Below are 22,595 nucleotides of genomic sequence, written 5' to 3'. Positions count from 1 at the left end.
TATCAAAACTTGACTATTCAAATGAAGGCAGTAAACAAAGATTATAAATGGTCTCATGAGAATTCATGATGGCTATTGGTGCCCAATGACTTGTGGAAACTCTTTTGGATTTTAGAACTCTTTGGACTTTGGAATTATAGAGTGAGCTAATGGATGCATACCTAATTCAGCAGGTTTTCGTGAGGGGTAAATGAGACCCTGTGAGCATATTGTTAAGCACAGTGCCAGGCACATCGTCAGTGTTCAATTAATGGTCATTTCCACTCATCCATTCACTCTGAATCCCCATGGATGAGGTGGGGATCTACATTAGTGAGGAGCTGCAGAGATACAGAGACTCCCTCCTTCAGAGTACATGGCTTTGGGACAGAGGTAAAAGGCCACAGACATCAGTAACTACCCCAGGCAGAGGAAGCGCACACACCAGCTTTTCACAGAAGACAGAATCAAATGGCTGATGGACAGATGCACATCCTCGCTGGTAATTAAAAGAAACCAAATGAAAACACAATGAGATTTTCGTAGCTATCAGTTTTGCAAAAGCTTTACATATTGCTAATGTCCAGGACTAGTAACAGTATTAGCAAGTAGCTGCTCTTGTAAATTTGGTGAGAATGGAAACCAGTCACATAGTGTGTGAGTCCGTTTTCACGTGGCTGATAAAGACATACCTGAGACTGGGCAATTTACAAAAGAAACAGGTTTAATTGGACTTACAGTTCCAGGTGGCTGGGGGAGCCTCACAATCATGGCGGAAGGCAAGGAGGAGCAAGTCACATCTTATGTGGATGGTGGCAGGCAACGAGAGGAGCTTGTGCAGAAAACTCCCCCTTATGGTAACCAGCAGATCTCATGAGACTTACTCACTATCACGAGAACAGCATGGGAAAGACCTGCCCCCATGATTCAATTACCTTCCATCAGGTCCCTCTCACAACACGTGAGAATTCAAGATGAGATTTGGGTGGGGACACAGCCAAACCATATCACATAGACACAGCTATTTTTTGAATAGATAACGTTTTTACTTTATATAAAAACTCAACATGTATGTACATTTTTTTTCTTTTGAGACAGGGTCTCACTCTGTTGCTCAGGCTGGAGTGTGGTGGCACGATTTTGGCTCACTACATCCTCTGCCTCCTGAGCTCAAGCGATCCTCCCACCTCAGCCTCCCTAGTAGCTGGGACTACAGATGTGTGCCACCATACCAGGCTAATGTTTAAATTTTTTTGTAGAGACAGGGTTTTGCCATGTTGCCCAGGCTGGTCTCCAACTCCTGGGCTCAAGTGATCTGCCCACTTTGGCCTCCCAAAGTTCTGGGATTACAAGCATGAGCCACTGCTCCTGGAAGTACATATTTTTGATTCTACAACCCTAGTTTTGGGACTCTACCCTGCAGAAACAGTAGCTGAAGATGGTAAGAATGTGTGTTCCAGGTCAGCAATTGCAGCATTGTTTGTAATTCTGAAATATTGGAAGTGAATGAAATATTTATTGATAAGGGGATGGGTACAGATACTTAGCTGCATTCATATTGTAGACATTATACAGATTTTAGAAAGAATAAGGTAGATTTACACTAGAATGAAGTAACATGAGCCCAGTCTTCTCATCTGTAAAATTAGGGCTGTCTTACCTCACAGGGTCATGTGAACAGTGGATAAAAGACTACAAAGCATTTGACACAGTGTCTGACACAAATAAAATAATAGCTGTTAGCTGTTAGTTGCTGCTTTTTAAAAATCATGAACTCATAGATGCTGGCTTCAGTGAAAACTCACTGCCTCTTGGGTCCTCTCTATTTGCTACTGTTAGCTGTTACAAAGTTGCCTGGCAGAGCAACAGGACCAGGCAGATATTTGGAAGGCATGGATTCCATAGTGGGCTCTGTGATCAACTTCTTGATTTCCAAGCCACTCAACCTCCCTGCATCCTGGCTTCCTTATTTATCAGTAAGCTCAGGCTAAGTTCTGCTGCAGTAACAAACATCCCTTAAGATCATGGTCCCATGACACATTCATCAGGAGTGGCTCTGGATGTGCCCCCTGACACCCAGGCTGGGGAGCAGCCTGATTTGGGACATTGCTGGTGTTGAGGCACAGGGAAAGAAGAGAACAGAACCATGCAATGCCTCCTAATGCTTCTTTGGGAAGCAGTACACGTCAATGCTGCTCAGATCTTCATGGCCAAATTGAGTTACCTGGCCAAGCCCAGTGTCAGTGGAAAAGAGAGGGCCTCCTATGTAGGGATGGCCTATGTGGGAAGCACAATAGAAGACTGAGAATAACACCACTTACCACACCAAGTTGGTCAAAGTGAGTACAGTCGCCCCTTGGTATGCACAGGGGGTTGCTTCTAGGATATGTCCCTCTGATCCCTGCTGCTTCAGGTGCCAAAATCCAACAATGCTCAGGTCCCTTATATAAAATGGTGTAGTATCTGCATTTAACCAGTGCATATTCTCCCATATATTTATTTATTTATTTTTGTTTGTTTGTTTTTGAGATGGAATCTTGCTGGAGTGCAGTAGTGCCATCTTGGCCCTCTTCCTTCCTCCTGGTGCTGGGTCCCCTCCTTGGCAGACCCTTCCTCATGTGTCATCCTGCACTGATGCAGACCGTCCCGTGTGCATCTGTCTTCATGGACTGTCAGGTCCTTGGTGACAGCGCTCCACCATCTCGGGTTACCCTCATCACTCCTGCATAGAGTTGAGCTCCACGAATGTCTGTTGAGTTAAGGAATGGATGAGCGAATGAACACATTCCTGGATGCCCCTTCCCACTTTATTTATCTGTGAATCCCATTTGTTCTTCAAACCCAGGCATCACTGTCTCTAGGGAGCCCTCCATGATTGCTCCCAGGGCTGCGTGAGGTGCTTTTGTAGTCCTCGAGGTCCCCCTCTGTATCGTGCACTGGCCTGAGGCTGTTCTCTGCTTCCCTGCCTTGAGGGCAGCATCAGCTTTGGTCCCCGTCATTGTGTCTGCCCTGCTGAGGCCAGGGCCAGCACATAGCAGTTGCTTCGGGTGTGTTTATGGGGAAATTCTTTATTCATTAGACTCATACTTAGGGAGTGCCTGGGATACAGCTGTGACCAAAGAGGCCTGCCCTCGAGGTCCTTTCTCTCTAATGGGTGTACGAATTGCTGCTGCCCACATTGCACCAACTGGGCCTCTCCCAGAGCGTGACATCAGCAGACACTGTCCAAACACAGATAGGACTTCTGTTTTGTCACTGTCTGGTTTTAAAAGCTGCATGTTGATATATTTCCACTGGCTAAAGATTTAAGATAAAATTAATCTGCCAGCTCTGCATCTAAGTGACTGTCAAGGTTTAAATAATGCTATTTAATAGACAGTGGCGGTTGGAGCCTCGGTGTTTGCCAGGGGCCAGTGATTCTCCCTGCAAGTCCCTATGCTGCTATCGGAAAACCTCCCTTGGGTCCACCCTGGCAGCCCTGAGAGGCCAGCGAGGCTCTGGCCTCCTTTCTTGCGTGTTACCAAGGAAATGGACTGAACTTTGCTCCCCTTGCCTTAGTCCAGTCCTTCCCTCCACCCACACAGGGAAGCAGTCTCAGGAGTGGCCATTATGACCTAGAAACAGCCCTGGATCTCCTTGCCCTATTCATCTCCTCTCTTCCAAGCATTTCTTTCTGCCTTTGAAGTCAGCACGGTTTTGAACTAGACTTTGAGATGCTTCTAAGGAACAGGCAAATTGGACAAATTTCAATATCCCCTTTCTACAGTTTTTCAAAACCAAATCCTTAAAGGAGTGCTAACTTTAGTTCTCCTCATGAGGTGACAGAACTACTGTCACCAGGAGGGGTTCAGCCTCAGCAAGGACATCAGACCAGGCAGTCGTGCCCAAACTTTGGCTGAAATGAAGCAAATAGGACCTGGACACAGGCTTTGGCAAAACAGCAGGACTTGCTCTTCTGAATAGAGCCCTGGCTGGAAGGCCTGTGCCAGCAGCCCAAGGCCTCGGTTTTCTCACTGTCAAGGTTGGTGGATGAGATGATCTTGAAGGCCTCTCTTACCCTGACAGTCTATGATGTATGGCTCCCATTAAAGAAGTGGTTGAAGTGAGTTGGGCTTGATTATATTATAACCAGAGATTCTGGGAATAGGCAGGAAAGATCCTGCCCTCCCTCCCAGTAAGGAACCCAAAGGAGCTGGCAGTGCCAAGAGAAGTAGGCTTGCTTGCTAATGGGAGCTGTAGGCCAGCAGAAGTTAGCCATAAAAGGCCTAGGCAGAATCTCAAGCTAACACTGCCTGGAGGGTTTCCTTCACTTATTTGCCCCTAAACCCTGACCTTAGTCTCAGGACTCAGCACCCCCAGGAGTGGTGAGGGTTCCATGGCTCCTATGCCCAGGTGGGCCTGGGCAGGAGTTACCTGAAGATCCATCTTTGCTCAGCAGAAGGCATCATTTGAAAAAGGTGCATCTACCTGTGCACAACCAGTGGGGTCTAGTCCCTACCAAACATCAGGACTGTCAAGGAGCTAAAAAAAAAAAAAAAAAAAATATCAATCATTCAGTTGTACAAGTCCCTGGATCAAAATCCCTGCATTTGGGCGTGGAGATCTGAGTCTTTTGAAGTCCTTCTTTGAGGGGTGTGGTGCCGGGTGTTGTTCCTCCATCTTGTCCACCACTTGGCAGTCAGCACAGTGAGTTAACTGAGAATTCATCCTCCATCACGCCCTGTCTTGGGCACCAGGGACGTGGAGATTGAAGCCCTACCTTGGCATCTTACAGTGGTGTGTGGGTGACAGGTACACAGCGGACATGATAGAGGAACCCCAAGGAGGTGGACATCTGGGGTCTGACAAAGACTATCTTTTGGACCAACGCAGGCTTCTCCTACCCCTCTCTCGAGGAGGCCTCAGCCTTGGCCTCTAGAAACTACAGACTCTCAGCACAACTGATTTCATCCACCTCCCAACACTAAGAGACTGGAACAGATCCTGGCATTTTTTCTCACAGTTCAAGGCTGCCTCCCCTGCTTAAGTTCATCCCTGGGAAAGTTCAAGGCTGCCAGAATAATTTACTGTCTGTTCCAGCCAACACCTTAAGAGAGGGCCCCCGTGTCCCAGTTGTGGTGGGAGGGCAGGCGCCTGGCTTTGATAAGTCCTAGGTAGCAATCACAATGGCCTAAGCACACGGACTACCCCTCCTGCTTTTGTAATCTCCCCTTCCCTGGCTCTGCTGGAGCCCCGCGCACTCCCTCTCCAGCTCCCTCATTCTCCCTTTAAGACGCTCTGTCACCTCTGCATGAGCTCAGTTTGCAGTGGACTCTGTTCCCTGCTGCAGTGGACTGAGACCTGCCCTCATTGTCTTTAGCTAGTGACCGGCATTGTTTAATCTCTGACAGGGCTCAGGGAGACTTCTCAGAGGAGGGGGCTTTTGGACTGGGCCCGGTGTTGGAGGTGGGTGGCAGATTCAAGTCCTGTCAATGGAGGCTGTGCCCAGTTTCCTAATGAAGCACTGGTTTTCCTAGGCAGTGAAGCCCTTGTCTCCTCAGGATGGAAACTCACCCCTTTTCTAGATCTGCCTGTAAATTCACATTCTTACAAGGCTAGAAAGATTTTCAAGCTCGGTAGGGTCAACCATCCTCCAGGCCCAGCCATCTTGGTCTTTGTTTTGTTGTTTCTTCCTTCCCCTATAAACTCAGGCAAGGGTGATTCTCCCATGTCCACGTGGTGTCAGGGTCATTGTCTGGACCCAGTCTTTTCCCAAGCAAGCAGCAGGGAGGCACTGTTACGGAAGCCTTAGGCATCTGTTGTTTTTGCTTGTCCACCTGCTTTCACCTTTCCGGTAACAGGATTCTTTTCTTTGGGACCCACAATTCCCACTCCCCATAGTTCGGGTAGGGATGACCCTATGCCCCATTCCAGCTTCAGAATGAGCAAGAGACCCAGGGCTGGCCAATCAGAGGCCAGGGCAATTGGCTGGGGGTAGGGGGGAACATGACTCCAGGACTGGCCAATCAGAGGCCACAGTAATTAGCTAAGAGAAGTGCATGTGACTCCAGAACTGGCCAATTAGAGTCCATAGTAATTGACTGAGAGAAGGGCGCATGACTCCAGAACTGGCCAATCAACTTCTACAGTAATTGGCTGCAGGAAGGGGGCGTGACTCCAGGCAGGCTGATCAGAGTCTTCCCTGGAACGTTTTGCTGGAATAATTAGGAAAGAAGCATTTTAAAAAGCGTTCATGTGAGTCATCATTTATTGAACACTGGCTGTGTGCCAGGCATTGGGCTAGGCATGCGCCTGTGTTGTTTTTAATCCTTACCAGTACTGTACCTGGCAGTCACGGTTCTGTCTTTGTCGTGGCCAAGGAGCATGAGGCTTAGAGAGGCTCAAACTCTCCTAAGATCTCCAGACAATGCCGTGCAAAGCCAGGGTGCGACCGGTCTGTCTGGTTCCATGTGGCTTTTAGACTTAGTAAGTAATGCGGCATTCCATGGTGATAGCACATCAGTGCCCAGAAGGGAAAGGCCAGCGGCATGTACCTGTAACATAAATGCCTTCAATAGCTACATTTGGAATCTGAAAAACTCTCTCAAGCTCATTTTGAGATATTGATCCTAAGAAACGAATTGGAAGTCCACACAAAGACTCGAGAAGAGCACTGTTTATTCCTCACAGGGTAATTTGTGATAGTGAGTAATTTGAATCTGTCTAAATGTCCTATAATGAGGAAATGATTAAGTAAATTATGCTCCAAAGATGCTTACAATGAGTTTATAATAACATGGGGGAAAGTCTGGCATATTAAGTGAGAAAAACAACAAGGCAAAAAATCATATTTGGAGGCTGATCTCAACCATCTCAACCACATAAAATCATAGTTTGAAAGATAGACACTTTTTTGTTTTGGAGATATGATCGCATTCTGTCACCTAGGCTAGGGTGCAGTGGCATGATCATAGCTTACTTCAGTCTTCATTTACCAGGCTCAAGTGATCTTCTCACCTCAGCCTCTCTGGGACTATAGGTGCACACCAGCATGCCTGGCCATTTAAAAAAGTTTGGTAGAGATGGGGTCTCTGTTGCCCAGGCTGGTCTTGAACTCTTGGCCTCAAATAATGCATCTACCTCGGCCTCCTAAGTGCTGGGATTACCAGGAGTGAGCCACGTTGCCTGGCCTAGACACTTTTTTTTTTTTTTTTTTTTTTGAGATAGAGTCTTGCTCTGTTGTCTAGGCTGGAGTGCAGTGGTAAGATCTCAGCTCACTGCAACTTCTGCCTCCTTGGCCGAAGCAATCCTCCCACCTCAGCCTCCTGAGTAGCTGGGACTCCAGGCATGCCCACCACATGCAGCTAATTTTTGTATTTTTTATAGAGATGGGGTTTTACCATGTTGCCCAGGCTGGCTTGATCTCCCGGGCGATTCTACCACCTCAGCCTCCTACGGTATTAGGATTACAGGTGTGAGGCACCACAGCTGGCTAGACATATTTTTTTTTAATACTGAAATACTGTATGCCACTGTTTCTGTAGTTGTTTTCTCTGGGTAGTGACATATATGCTTGCTTTTTATTCTTAGTTTCCACGTTTTCCAAAATATGCAAGTAATGTATTTAGAATCAGCGTAAAAGGAAAACACATTAGCAATTCCGGTAAGGAAAATGTCAACAAGATTTACATTCTCAACGGAGCTGACAATGATCACCCCCAACTTCCCTGCCTGGCGTCAAATGAACAGCAAGGACGGTTTGCTCCAAAGTGAGGTTTTCTCTTTACGATGCATTTTCCTGTATATGATTTCATCCGGGATTCACGACCTCTCTGAATGGTAAACGAGGTAAATCCTTTTTCTTACCCTTATTTTTATTTCATTTTGTTTGTTATTGTCATATATGCCATGCATTCAAAAGTGCATAAAATAAAATACAGTTTATAGGAAAGTAACAAGACAAATGCCCATGCCTCCACTCCCTAGTATGAGAAAGAGAATATTCTAGAAACTTAGAGGCCTCTGTGTTCTCCTTCCTAATTCTATCTCCCTCCCTCCATGCTCCTGCCTGGGCCCAGCCCTAATATTGGTGGGGCTTGAGACAAGATTACAAACATAAGTCCACATATCATATGTCTAAATATTTATAAATTATAAATCAAGTCAAATTGTTGAATAAAAAGTATTCCAGCCTCTTGCTTTGACAAATATACCTTCATAATAACAAAATAGAGAGAGATGTATGAAATTATGGTTTTTTGATAGCTGAAAGCTGGCAAAATATCATAGCAAACTGAATTTAATCATTATTGCATATACCTGGGTGTTCTGTTGCTGGATGAATAAAAATACAAAAACATGCATAACTTTTACATTATTATGCTTATTCTAAAAAAATTTTCTTGCCTTTATTTCATCAATATCGCTAATCATGCAATTATAATTAAGATTTTCACATAATTTGACAATAATGACAAATTAGGCAGCCTTTCTTGAGGCCTTGTAGCTCTTAGCTAGTTTTCAAAACTTTGGAGAAACTTTGGTCTGCAGAGGGAGTAGCAGCTGGGATTGTCAATAACATTCTTAGAGGAATATTTCGATTTGGAAGTGAACCAAATTTCTTTGAAATTGTACTTATAGTGTTAAATTGTTGTAATGGGGTTGCATCTTGTATATGATCATTAGCAAATAAAAAGTAATAAAATATTTTAATTTCATCATATAAAATCACTATCACTTATGTCAGAGCTTTCATTGTGTTTTACTGTCAATCTCAAGACTCTTACAATCGTGCAAAGAACCAGTATCATGTTTCATTCATGTTACATCTAATTCTATATAAACATAAGTGTAAAAGTAATAAGTGTTGTCTAATATAGAAAGATGTCTCTCAGCTTCTAGATGCATCTGTTCTATGTATCACCCAACTTATGGGGACCTTCAGAACCACGGAATGGTTCCCAAGGAGCAGCGAGAGCGCAGACTCTCAGCATGACTTCGAAAGAGGTCTTCCCAACAGCAAAATGGAAAAGATGCGTAAATGATGGGCTGGGTGGGAGCTGCTGCACCCTGATACTGGCAGGAGGAACTTGGCAATGGCCCGGCTTTTCTCCCACCCAAGGGTTTTCTCCTCTCAAACCTTCTATCTCCAAAGCAGCATCTGCCCGAGACAGATGGTGGCACAGCCCACTCGCCTTGGCATTCTGGGTTCAAGGTCATAGAGAAGGTCAGGTGGGGATGTACTTTCCTGGGTGTTTAGAACTTGTCAGGGGCCAGGCCTGGATTGGAGCGAGAGAGGCACCCAGGGGTTCCTTAATAACTGACTTTTGTGGTGTTTTTATAGTATCCAGTGCCCTGAAGTGCCCAGAGTAGGGGCCCTCCTCCTACAGAGGCAGGAGCCTGACTTGTCCCATCCTTCCTTTGCTTTTCTGGAGCCTCCAGGGATGCTCTGTTGTGCAGCAGTGATGGCTCGAGGAACGAGCACAGAGGTGATGTGTAAGGAAGGGCAGTGTCATCCTTCAGATGAAGAGTTCCAGAGAAGACACAGTCGGTGGCCTCTGAGCCACCGTCTGACTTCAGCTTCCCGAAGGTTCATGAGAGTCTCCCTTGGGGAAATCCGTGGGCTAGACCTGTTGGTGAAGCCAGGGCTCCCCACATTCGAGGCATCCATAAATGCCACAGGGTGGCCCTGTGCTTTGGTTTCCGGGATTCCAGACTACGTCATGGCAGAACCCCGCTGTGGAGTGTCTCACGTGCTCTCAGCTGGTCCAGCCAGCGGAGGATGGAGGGAAGGTCAGGGCTCCTTCTGTCTATGGCCAAGACAAGCCCTGGTCACAGCTGGGCAGTGTTGCCTGGGCACCATGTTCTTAGTTCAAAGGATGGTGTGGTGACCTGGAGCAGCGAGCGTGGTACAATCTATTCATATCCTAATATCCCAAGGTCTGTCTCTTGGGCCACACGCTCCCAGGCTAGCCTTCGGCCCTCCATGGCTGGAGCACAGCTGTCAATCTTGGAGCTCCCCTCACCCTCTCCTGGGGCTCCTCCTCTTCCCTCCTGTGGGGTCATCTCACTCTAGGCCCTGCACGCCCCACAGCGGCTTCCTGCGTCTCATCTCTTCCCCTTCCTCCTTTCACACTTTTGTTTGGGCAGAGTCTCCCACCAGTATCTGCTTGAGAATGACGTATGGAAATTAAATTTTTGAGACCCTGTAGGTCTGAAACTCTCGTTGTTTTACTCTCATACTTGTCAGTTTTCCCTAGCTGGGAATTATCTTCCCTGAGAATCTGGAAGGCTTTGCCTCACCACGTTCTAGATTTCAGGGTTGTTGCTGAGATGGCTGAATCTGTTTTGCTTTCTGGTTCTTGTATGTGACCTGTTTTCTTCCCCTGTTTCTTTGCCCCATGTGGTAGGCTATAGAGACTTCTCGTGTCCTGGGTTCTGAAACAGTGAAGTGTCCTGGTGTGAGTTTGTTTTCTTCTGTTGTGTTTGGTACCTGAAGGCCTTTTCAGTTTGTCAATGGGTCGTCTTCCTTCCTGGGGAGTGTTGGTGCCTTTTTAATGATTTCTGTTCCTCCATTTTCTTTGGAACGCTTGGTTTTGTTTGCTGGATGCAGTATCTTCTTTCTCTGAGAATATTAAAGATGTTTCTGGAAATTCTCTTTTCCTTCAGTCTTTGCTTCCTCCCGCTGAGCTTTGCTGTGTGTGTCTCAGGGTTTAATTTGTCTGTGTTCCGTGCTGGAGGCAGATGTCTCTTGATCCTTAGAGCTCAGCTGAGCATTAGGAATGGGGGTCTAAGAAGCTGATTGGAAGCTGTGAGCTTGGGTGTGGCTGGTCAACATTGACTCACTGTAGGGCCATCTGGGTGGACCAAGTTTCGGGGAACCCCAGCTGTCAGGAGTTTGGGACTTTCCCCTTGCACTAGTTACAGCTCCGGAGTTGTTCCTCCAGCCTCCTTTCTGTAGGGAGCAGGGCTGGCTGCCGCCTGAGTGGTGTGGGGGGATTTCTGCATGCAGAACCCACTCCTGCTTTCCCAGAACCCATGGCGTCCATGTGCAGGGGTGCCCAGTCCAGAATCTGCTTACCTGCTTCAGAGAGCAAGCTTCCAATCTCCACCAGGACAGACGTGAGGCAGTCCCCCAGCCCCAGAGGTGGGGAGAGGATCCAGCTTTTACAGCTTCTCTCTCAACTGTCACCCACTTCCAGGAGTGCCCGGTCCTCTCAGTTCCCGGCCCTCTGGCCGGTTCTCGGATTTCAAGCTGCAGATTTGGGGTTTGGCTTCCCAAGTCCTGCCAAGCCACCTACCATGCAGCGACTGCTTTGTAGCTTCCAGCATTTTGTCGTGGCGCCTTTGAGCCTGTTCTCCTGTATCTTAAAACCTCTCTCTACGGCTGTTTTGGTGGAGCCTTGGGGCTTTGGGAGTGAGGGAAGTGTTTTCTTGGCTTTCTAAACTGGAATTGCCAAGAGTCCACTTCCTCACTGAGATAGCTGAGGAGGGGAGGCAGGCCCAGGGCTTCTGGTGGCCGATGCCACTGTGACCTGGAGATGGCCTGATGGAAAAGAGAGAGAGGAGTCAAGAAGTGGTGATGGGAGGCAGATTTCTGACAAACTGCTGAATTCAGCCATTCCTCAAGCCAACCACACCCTCAGTGCCCAGAAATGTGAGCCAGCACATCCCATTTCTGTTATTTTTGTTTGTCTAGTCTCGTTTGATTTGGAATTCTGCCATGTGCAATGGAAGGAGCTCTCGCCAGTCCTTATTATAACTTTAAGTTTTCTCTAAAGTTTATCTTCCGGGTCTGCCATGTCCTCCCTCCACATGAGTGCAATTCACATAGGACCTTCTCTGAGACACCTTCTCTGGCCAGCCAACGACACCAGCACCCTCTGCTCTTTCTGCCTTCTGACTGGGCTGGTTTTTCTGGCTTCCCCCACCGGGTCAGGACCCCTCCAGAGACACTCGTGAAACTGTATGTCACCTGCATTCAGAGAACTGCACATGGTATGATAAGATGGTAGAGAAGGGCTCAGGTAACTACAGCCGGTGGGCCAAATCTGGCCCGTGGTCTGTTTTTTTCTCAATAAAGCTTTATTGGAACTCAGCCACGTTCATTTGATTAGATATTGTTGATGCTACCTTCACTCTACCATGGCAGGTTTAAGTAGTTACAACAGAGTGTGAAAAGTTTACTACCTGGGTCTCGACAGAACGAGTGCCTGAGAATCTGACAATGCAGCAGAGGTGTGTTCACACCTGGGCATTGTCGCCTACTCGTTGTGTGACGTTGGGCAGGAATTTAGCCTCTCTGAGCTACAGTCTGCTTATTTTCAGGCGGGTACCCAGCTCATGGGTTGTTGAGGACATTCAGTGCAGTAACGGATTCTACTAAGCCCAAGGGGCTGCCCTCTGCTCCCAGTGTTAGTGAAGTTCTCCTCAGCCGTGTCCATTCTGGTGTCCTCAGCATCTGTGACCTGGTCCCCGAGTGAGTCAGTGGGGTGAGCAGCAATTCAGGGCTCCCCTGTTCCCTGCTGCCGGGGTCCAGGTCCCAGAGGGAATGAGACCCAAATCTTCTCCCTGCTGCACACAGGCGGGCTTCCCCGGGCTGGGAGAGTGGGACGGGTGCCAGGTCTCCTCCTTTGCCTGTTTGTACCCTCAGCACCTCTCCCCTCGGTGACAGCTGACCAGGTGCAGACCTGCGTGGGGCCATCACTGAGCAGAGTCACACCCACAGCGGGTGCTGAGTGGCACCCAGGAACTCAAGACGGCCACTGAAGACATGGTGAGAACCACGAATTTGCAGGCTTAGACTCCCCCGGTTACACTTTCTCTCCGTTTTCTGGAATATCCTGAGCTCTGTGACTCCCCCTCCATGCCCACTGGGAGAACAACCTCTCTGTAGGCCTTTGTGAGAGAGAATGGCCATTCTAGAAGAGCAGGCAGGGGTCTCCTGCCAGTGGCTGGGTCAACTTTGAGGCAGCGGATCTCCACAGTCTCTCTCCAGACACGGAAAGTTCTAGATGCCTGGCAACATGGCTCAGTGGCTGGGCCTCCTGGGCGCTGGCCTGCGCAGGGGCCTCAGCGGCGTCCATACTTTTGTACCCCGTGCTGTTAGCAGCAGCAGCCTCCTGGGGCCCCCGCCGCCTGTGCTCCAATTTATTAATCGTTTTCCTGTGTACTCATTGTTCTCTCTCTCTGTTTGCAGCTTTCCCCCAGCCTTTCACAGTGCAGAAGGGGTGCCTGGTTGCATATGTAAATACGCTTCAGTTATTCTTTGCAGTGTTATCTTCCCGCAGCTTTAATTTTCTTATTCTTTTCTTCCAAATAAGACTGAAACCCGTTTTGGTGAAGAAATTATTCATTAAGGGAACGGTGTTAGTGTTTGGTATAGGTGCCACCTGAAGTCAATTAGGGATCAACGGAATTAATTATTTTCTCTGGGCTGAAATCAGGAAGTGGGAACTGAGAGAAATGGGTCTCCTTAACTCACGGCAGGGAAGAAACAAGATTTTAATAGACCTAAGTGGCGTCAGTCCAGGAACAGCGTGTTATCAGCTCCACGCTAAATGGCCGAAGCAAATTTTAATTTAATCTGTGGAGCTGGCTGGGGCTAGGTGGTCCTCACCACCAGGCAGGGAACTGAATCAAACCTGGGCTTGAAAAGGGGAAACGGCACCCACTCTGTTGGAAGCTCCAGCTTCTAGGTCAATGGCAATGGGAGGAAGAGGACGAGACCTCGAAGTCAGGACTTGAACACCACAGGCGCTGGATTCCGGAGAGGCAGGTGCACGCCTCGCGCACAGAATTTAAGGGGTTCTCAAAACTAAGTCGTCAAGGTGGGTCATATTTCAGTGCAATAATGTAAAATATCAAAATTAATGCAAAAATCTGTGATAGACAAAATATCAACATTTTAAATAAGAACAGGCTGTTGTTTCTTGTTTGGTGACCTTGTCTGTCCTGTAACGGCGATGCCATTTCTGGTCAGTCCCAGGCTCCTGGGGCCGCTGGCTGGCGTGTCCACCATGATACGAGTTTACAAGGGTTGCTGATGGGATGCGAGCAGATGGGGCAACTCTGGGCTCTCCCGGTAGAGCCGTGATTTTGGATTGTTGGGCAGTTATTCACTTTTCCAACTCAGTTCAGAATGCGAGAGGCAACTGTGAGAAGTGGACATGGGAGCACGCGTGTTTCCTTTGGCTGCAGGCACTGCTGAGCCCACACGCTGATCAGGCGTCACCCCTTGGCTGGCCTGAGTCTCAGGCTGGGCTCTCACCTCACAGGCTGAGTGATCTCACTGCTTCCAGACCTCTCTGAGTCCCAGGACAGAGCGCCACTGATGGACTGCTGTGGGGTCAGCTGGCAGAATGTACTGGAATGCAGCTTGGCGGTAGTGGGGGGCTCAGTGTGGGACAGTGACCCTTCCATCTCCTTCAATCACCTGCACTGTGGCAGGTGAGGGGGCGCCGACAATGACAAGGTTGCTGGATCTTGGGACTGAGCTAGCCAGAAGATCCCTAGTTTTCAGTTTAGCCTCCTGGACTCCTGAAGGATTAAACCAAAAGTGCACCTGGTGTCGGCGAAAGGCTGCAGAAAGAGGTGCTGGGTCTGTCTGCACAGAGCACTTTTCCATGAAGGTTGTGAGCTCCTGGAGAAGCTGCCTAGGGGGAGCGAGGTGGGACCGTCACTCGGTGAGGGAGAGGCCGCCTTCCTCTCCAGAACCCTGCTTTCTGCTAGGGTCCTTCCGTCTCCAAGCCTGGTGTCTCCGGGGTGCAGTCACCCTGGGACCGCTGATGGTGCAGCCTGGGCGGGCCAAGGGCAGTGCTCATCTGCAGACTCTGGGTCCTTAGGGAGGGCACATGCTACGGGCCTCAGGCAGAAATGGGCTTCCCCGAATAACAGATGGCCACAGTGAAGGTATGAGCCCCCAGCCAGATACCCCAGGTCTCATCGCCAGCTCAGCCAAGGGGTGACTCCATTGAGTCCCAAATGCTGTGGATTGCAGTGGGCGGTGGGCATCTGGGTGGAACCACAGCCGGCTCTGAGCAGGGCCGTGAGAGAGTTTATTTTTCAGAAGTTTCTTCTTGCGAATTATTTAGGACAAGGGGAATTTTCACTTAGAGAATAGCTTGTTTGTTGGACTCATATCAAGAAAATATTGAAATATATGCAGGATTCTGAGTGACAATAAATGTCTTCCTGAAGTTGGCGGGCTTCGCTTGCCATTCTCGCTTGCGAGGCCTTTCTCCAAAGGGGCAAATGTCTGAATGAGGACTGGAACACAGACACGTGTTGGAAACTGTTAGAAAAAAAAAATTAGTTTCATGAACAGTTCAGCATCCCTTGAGAGCAAATTAGGACTGGAATGAGCTAGTGGAAAACACGTACCTCGGTCTGAACTCAGCGCCGACTCCAGCCACGTTCCTCTGTAGTTAGGGAAAGGGGACGGATGGTTTTGCTCTTGAGAAGGTGAGAGCAGGGTGTCTGTGCTGCCGTTTGCAGCTGGGGATCCCCAGTATCTGCTGCCCCAGGTATGATGCTGGATGCTTTGCAGGTATTTTTTCGTTTTTGTTTTTGAGATGGAGTCTCTCTGTCGCCCAGGCTGGAGTGCAGTGGCGCGATCTCGGCTCACTGCAGGCTCCGCCCCCTGGGGTTCACGCCATTCTCCTGCCTCAGCCTCCCGAGTAGCTGGGAATACAGGCGCCCGCCACCACGCCTGGCTAATTTTTTTGTATTTTTAGTAGAGACGGGGTTTCACGGTGTTAGCCAGGATGGTCTCGATCTCCTGACCTCGTGATCCGCCCGCCTCGGCCTCCCAAAGTGCTGGGATTACAGGCGTGAGCCACCGCACCCGGCCGCTTTGCAGGTATTTTCTTACTCAACCTGCGCAGAGCAGTGAGGCATTACCATCTGCATTTTATAAAGGTGGGGAACCAGGTTCAGAGGTGGGATGTGACTTGCTCAAGACACAGAGCTGATGAAGTGTCACAGCCAGGTTTTGAACCCATTTCTGTGTGACTTCAAATCTCCTCCTAAACAACTCTCAAAATTCAGAACCATGAAAGAGCCTCTCCTGAAAAAAATCAGAACTAAAAACACAACGTGTTTCTCTTTTTGCCCTGGCTACCAGTAAGCCCAGAGCTAGATTTTGGCAACCTCTGAGTTAGCTGAAGTTTTTGGAATTTTTACTTCTTTACACATCTGTGGATTTGCATATTGTCAAAAGTCCCAGATGAAGATTGTTCTCTGGGAGACTCAGCCTCCAGCCCTCTTCAGAAGTCCTCGATTATATTTCCAGATCCTTCTTGTGTAGAAACACGTACCTAATGTGCACCTATTCAGATTCCAGCTGTGTGGAAACAGCGGGACGTGCGGATGGCCGTTGTCCGGGAGAAATGAAGCTGTGGTAGATGATGGAGGATTCCGGCCCAGTGCACGGCACTAGTCTTGCCTCTGTCTTTATTCACCTCTAAATCACCTTTAGAAGTATCTGAACTAGCAGGAGGAAAGAAAAGACTTAAAAAGACAAAGTAGATTACAGGAAAGCAATGATTTCTCGGGCTATTTGTCACTTCGAGTGCAATACATTAACAAAGTGCCGTAATAAGGAGAGCTACTAAAAACTGATTTATTGATACTTTAGACCTGTTAAAACAGGTTAATGTCAATACAATTAGCTCCTGGATCAAGACAATCCCCAAGTTGATAAAAGAGCATTAAATGCCACTCCATCAAAATGGGGGAGGGGCTGAGGACTCTGCCCACAGGGAAGAGAGAAATGTTCTCTGATGGTGTCCACTCTCCCACCCCTGGGATCCCCGTTGGGCCCTTGCCCCCCAGGACTCCATGGACTGGAGTCTGAGACTCGGGCTGTTCTAAGAAATGGGCAGTTTTTGTCTGGAAAGCTCGCTGGCTCTGCTCTTTCACGGATGGGCGACTCCTGAGTAATTTGGGAGAGTATCGAGCAATTGTTATGCTGGGAAAATGGGCAGAGAAGAGCAGTGAGTCACCAGGAGACTGGCAACGAAATGAGTATTCTCAGAAATGAGCAGAACTCTGGAGCCTGGTAGTGGACAGACAGGTCAGGGCCTGGTCCCTGGGTGAGTCCCCTCGCCTTGCTGAGCCTGCTCACTTCTTGGCCAGTCTGTGCAGCCGTGAGCTCTGAGCATGGCCCCTGCCCAGCGCTGCATGGACCCTGGAACCCGCAGACCCCCTCAGTGCCACCTCCCGCTCGGAGGGATCTGTCCATCGGGGAGTGAACCGAGGGTGAATTGGTCTTCAGTGCTCCCCTGGGTGGTCATCAGGGCATCACTGCCACAGTGTCAGTTGGGACGATCTTAATGTCATCGTCCCAGTCCTCAAAGAGTTGTTTGAAAATGGTTGCTCTTTTAAGGCAACAGTGCACAGGATGAGAATCCAGATGACGCAGCCCTGAGTGTGGGGCCCTTCAGTCTCCCTTGCCCACCCCTCCCCACCTCTTCTGCAAAGGCAGCTGCTGCTTCCGGTCCTGGTTTTCCTTCCAGGGTCAGCCTGCATGTTGACAAGCACATGGCTCTGCTCTGGGCATGTTTGCCAGACACGCTAGGCAGCTTCTGCGGGTTATGTTGCAGAGCCAACGACACCCAAGTCTCGGGGGCTTTTTCTGAATCAAAGGTTGATTTCTTGCTGTCTGTGCATCTGCTCTGCGTTCTTCTTCATTCCCGACCAGGCTGAGGCCCAGCTCTGATGAGGCGTGGCAGAGGGAATGCAGAAACAGTGAAACACACAGTGGCTTTTGGAGTGACGCGTGCCACTTTCGCTTATGTTCATTGGCCAAAGGGGGTCACCTGGTCAGGTCCAATGTCATTGGCGGAGATGTCCTCTCCCTGCACGAAGGTTCTCCAAGTTGCAGACAATGGGCAGAGATGAGTAATTCTTTTCTTTGGGGAGGGGGAGCGAAACATTAGAAGCAATAGAACATTCTATGGCAACAGTGTACCCAGAGGTCTTTCAGATCAATCCAGAGCTGTGAGCCCTTCTTTCTGGGACCCTATGATATCCCTTATACAGATGTGCAGTGGTTTCTGCGAAGATTTTATCATTTAGGGCATTCGAATTCCCCAGCAGGCTGATCCCAGAGCCCCACCCTAACCACTGCGTGGTCTGGCCTCCTAGAATCCCTTTTAATGAAAAGATTTAATAAAAAGCAATGACTCCAGAATCTGTGAGTCCAGGTTTCTCTGTCTCTCGGAGGCTCTGCTCTAAAAGGGTTGTTTTATGAGTCCCTGTCTCCAAGCATCCATTCTGAACATGCTTCTAGGGTCCCACGTCCGAGGGGCGGTGATTCTGACAAACGGAGAGAAGGCTCCACAGAAGGTGGCCACGCCCTGAGACCACTGTGTTAGCTGTGTCCCTAGATGCCACACCCTCTGCCCCTTGGAGTTGGTCTCCATGTCTGGAGCCCGCCCCTCTGTGTGAGGAATGGGCCCAGAGGTCCTCATAGGTGACAGGAGGCAGGAGGACCAGAGTGAGAGATGTGATATGCGAAAGGCTCCACGGGCCGTCGCTGGCTTGGAGGTTGAAGGAAGGGCCCAGGAGCCAAGGAATGCAGCTCCTCTAGAGGCTGGAAAAGGTGGGAGAGAGGTCCTTCCCTGGAGCCTCCAGAGGGAACCAGCCCTGCCGGCACCTGGAGTTCAGCCCTGAGAGTCCTTTCTTGACTCCTGACCCCCGGGGGTTGGAGCTGAGGGTTCCTGGATTCTGAGCTGGCGGCTGGTGGAGAGGAAGAGTGTGTGGACAGAGGGCAAAGCGGCGGTGATGGTGTGACATGGGATAAATGGGGTGCAGGGCTGGGACTGGCGGGGGTGGTGGCAGGCCCGCGTGGCCTCTCCCCTTCCGGGCCTCTCTGTGGAGGCTTTGGCTCTGCTTCCCAGGCAAGGCGAGGGTGTGGTCCAGGGCTCCCAAAGGCTCAGAAAGAGCAGGGAGTAGCTGTGGGAGGGTGGGAGCCTCATGGCCACCTCCCAGCCCTTCACAGAATATGCCAGAGCTCCAGAGGACATGGGGCCTTGGCCGCTGACCTTTCCTCACCCAGGCAGGGGTCTGAGTCCCAGAGCTGGCGAGGCGAGAATGGAGACCAGAGCCCCGGGATCCTGGGTCCTGCCAGGCGGGGTCCTGTGTCATGCTGGCCTTCCCTGCATCTTCACCTGGCACCAGGGGTGGAGAGCCCCGGGCACCCTAGAGTCGGGAATAGGGGGCGCCCAGGCCCTGGTGCCCAGCTCAGGGCAGGAGCTGGTTTGCCGCAGGGTCACTCTTCCCCTCCCTCCGAGACCCCCAGCCTCCAGGTTACTCTGGGGTCTGTGCCATCGCGACTCTGTCTTCTGGGGTCTGACCTGTTCCTGGGCCACCTTGGGCACATCTGTTCTCAGCACCATGGCTGCAGAGCCCGGGGCTTTCAGATGGACTAAGATTCTGTTTCCCAATTCCGAGTTCTCAGGAGAGAGGGTTGGACGGGGCCAGCTGGGGCCCCTGCCCGACACACGTCCTGTTAACCTTCCCAGGTGAAGGCAGGCTCTCCGTGATCGTGGTGGGCATCGTGGCTGTGCTGATTCGTGATCGTGGTGGGCATCGTGGCTGTGCTGATTCGTGATCGGGGTGGGCATCGTGGCTGTGCTGATTCGTGATCGGGGTGGGCATCGTGGCTGTGCTGATTCGGCAGCTGCATCCAGTGTTTGGATAAGGTGCAGTTTGGGGACAAGGTAAGTGCCCCGAGAGCGGAGGCCTAGTTCATCACTGAGGCCGTGGCCCCAGAACTGTGCCAGGCGGGGGGCAGCAGGTGTTTCTGAATGAATGAGTGGGTGAGGAGAAGCCACCTCAGCGCTAGGAGGGAGGCAGGCTCAGTGAAGGTCCGGCCCCCGCTCTGGTGAAGGGCAGCAATCCCTATACCTGTGGGGTCGGGGGTTCCAGGGGTGGCTAGGAGCTGTGGCCCTGCCCCTTGTCCTACCTAAACCCCCCAGGACACCAGCTCTGACACCCACCCGGGTCCGACTTGCCCTGGATCAGGTGGAAGGCTATGGCCTGTCCTGAGCCCCTCCCGTTGCTGTAACAAGGGAGCTGAGATGAACACAAAGACAAAAGTGGCCCCTGCCCCCAGGGCACAGTGGACTCGTGGAAAAGACCCCTTGCTTCCTTCTTTGTCAGAAGCCCAGGAAAGAGCAGCTCTTTCAGTTTCCAGGACTGATTGCTCCGAGTTCTAAAGGATGTCTCTTCCTGAAGAGAAATTCTCCTCCTGAAAATTACCCATCACAGTCCTTCGCGGTCCTTTCTCATTTCTCATCTCAGACCCTTAATAGCCTTGCCAGCACCAAAGGCCTCCGTGTGACTGTCAGCGGCTATTACCCTTGTCACCTCGAACGCTGCCGGTCCCCGGCTCTGCGAAGGCCCAGCAAAGCTCTCGCCCCCGTCTCCAGCCCTCTCCAAATGCCCCTGAGCAGCGGCATTGAGGATCTCATTTCAGCGAGTGATGCCTGGCCTGTGCGGGGGGACCCTGGGCCGGGGCGGGGAGCCTGGAGAAGGGGGATGTGCCCCAGGTACCCCAGCCAGGCCTGGAAAGGGAAGATCTAAGTCCAAAGGTCTCACCTCTGTCCCCAGCAGCACCTTGGGGTGGGTCAGTCTGCCTCTGAGACCCCAAGTGCAGACCCTGGCGCAGGCAGCACTTAGCTGGAGGCGTGACCCAGGGGTCCTGGGGGCACTTGGGGAGACAGGGAGGTGCCTTCCCAACACTTGGGGAGGGAATTCAACCTGTCTCTGTCCAGCTTGGCCCTGCTCTGGAGAGGCAGCCTGTGGTCCGGAACAGGGAGAGCCATACCTCAAGAAGCAGGTGCACCTGCTGGAAGGGAGGCTGGTCAGCAGGGTGCTAGGGTCAGGCTGTGTCCAGCCATCCCTGTTCCCACAGTGCCTGGGGTCCTGGGCAGGGAGCTGAGCATGGTGAGGCTGTGGACTGGATGGTTCCTGAGGCTGAGGGGCCGTTCGGGGGTCCTCAGCGATGCCTTGCTGTTCTAGCCCAGAAATGGTCTCCCTTGCTCTGCCTGAACTTGATGTGCAGAGCTGTGGCCCCTCTGCTTCCACTGAGGGGTCCCTTGTGGGAATGAGGGTCTCGTGCCCATAGACAAACGGCAGCTGGCTTTGAGTCCCTCCCTCCGTTCCTCCAGGGCTCACCCACCTCGGCTGGCAGGCAGGTGGGAGACAGTGTGCTCCCTCCCCTGCAGAGTCCCTGCTCCTCTGCGGCCAGCCCAGGGCTCTGACCACACCTGTTGTCACCATCCTTGCAGGAATTCATCCCCGGCTCTACCCAGGCCACGCGCCAGGCTGAGCCCTGCATGGTTGTTCTGTGAGTCCCTGGTGCTGGCTGGGGTCCTGGCTCTGAGGAAATGGTCAGCAAATGGTGAGGAAAGAACAGGCCATAAACAAATGCATATTAATCAGCTATTCATTCAATATGGACAGCCTGCGAGCAGCTGACAGACGAAGGGATGCTCTGCTGAGATGGACGGGAATGGCTTGTCTGAGATTCTGAATAACCCAAGACCTTGAAGATACATCCCCAGTGCAAGAAGTCTCTGCCTAGGACAGACCAAAGGGGCCTTAGTTTAGTTGAGAGGGGAATTTGCTGAGTCCTTCAAATCACACTGTATCCCGTGTGGGTCGCAGCTGTGAGCTCACTGGCTGCAGGGGCCTAGGAGACCAGGACAGATCTGGTGAGCAGTGGGGCCGCCTCGGCTCACAGGGGAGAAGGAAGTACTCCTGCCCGTGGCTGCTAACTCTCTCTGTCTCTCTCTGTCTGTGTCTCTCTGTCTCCCTGTATCTCTCTGTCTCTTTCTCTCTCACTCAGGCTCTTTTTCTCTCTTTCCCTCTGTTCCTCTTTCCCTCCTTCCTTCCCTCCCCATCCTTCCTCCTCCTCTTTTTCCTCCATCTCTCTGCCTGTCTTCTTCCCATTTCTGTTTTCTAATTCGTTAGGAGGAGGAGTCAGTGATGGCCTTGATGTTGCTGGTTTTATGTATTTCACCTACCAGGTATTCTGGGGTCTACTTTTATCTGATCAAAACTTCATATAAGTCCTGGCATTGAAAACCTGCAGGATCCCTGAAATGTTTCTCTTGGTTTAGATGGTGGCAGCTCTGGAGGGACATTCTGTGAAGGGATTTTATTAGTAATGGTGACCCAGGCACTGATGTTAGAGCCGAAGGGAACTGAGCCGTCAGAGGCCCTGCACCTCACCCTGTTTACTTCATGGCGGGTCTCCTGAGAAGAGCAGGGCCTCGCAGATGGCCTTGGAGTGGGTAGCGGTGCTTTGTGGGGACTTTGTTTTTCCTCTGCGCCGGGACATTAAGACATCCTAGAACAAAGCGCTCCCGGCACAGCAGAGCCTCACCTTGGACCTGGCGACCATCTCCTGTTTCTGCAGCTCTGCTCTTGAGCTGGCGAAGAGCAGGTTCGGCAGCAGTTAGGGGAAAAGTGATGGGCTCAGGAGGAGGAGAGACAAATATCCGTCTCCATGTGCATGTGCTGCAGGCACTTCATAGATAGAGGGCCTATCTCAGTTACTAGAAATGCCTGCTGACCATGGGGAAGCACTCGCCTCTGCGAGCGTGGGCAACCATCATCAGAAGGGC

This window comes from Symphalangus syndactylus, chromosome 18 (assembly GCF_028878055.3).
Source record: "Symphalangus syndactylus isolate Jambi chromosome 18, NHGRI_mSymSyn1-v2.1_pri, whole genome shotgun sequence".
Taxonomy (NCBI): domain Eukaryota; kingdom Metazoa; phylum Chordata; class Mammalia; order Primates; family Hylobatidae; genus Symphalangus; species Symphalangus syndactylus.
This window is presented reverse-complemented; position numbering follows the sequence as displayed.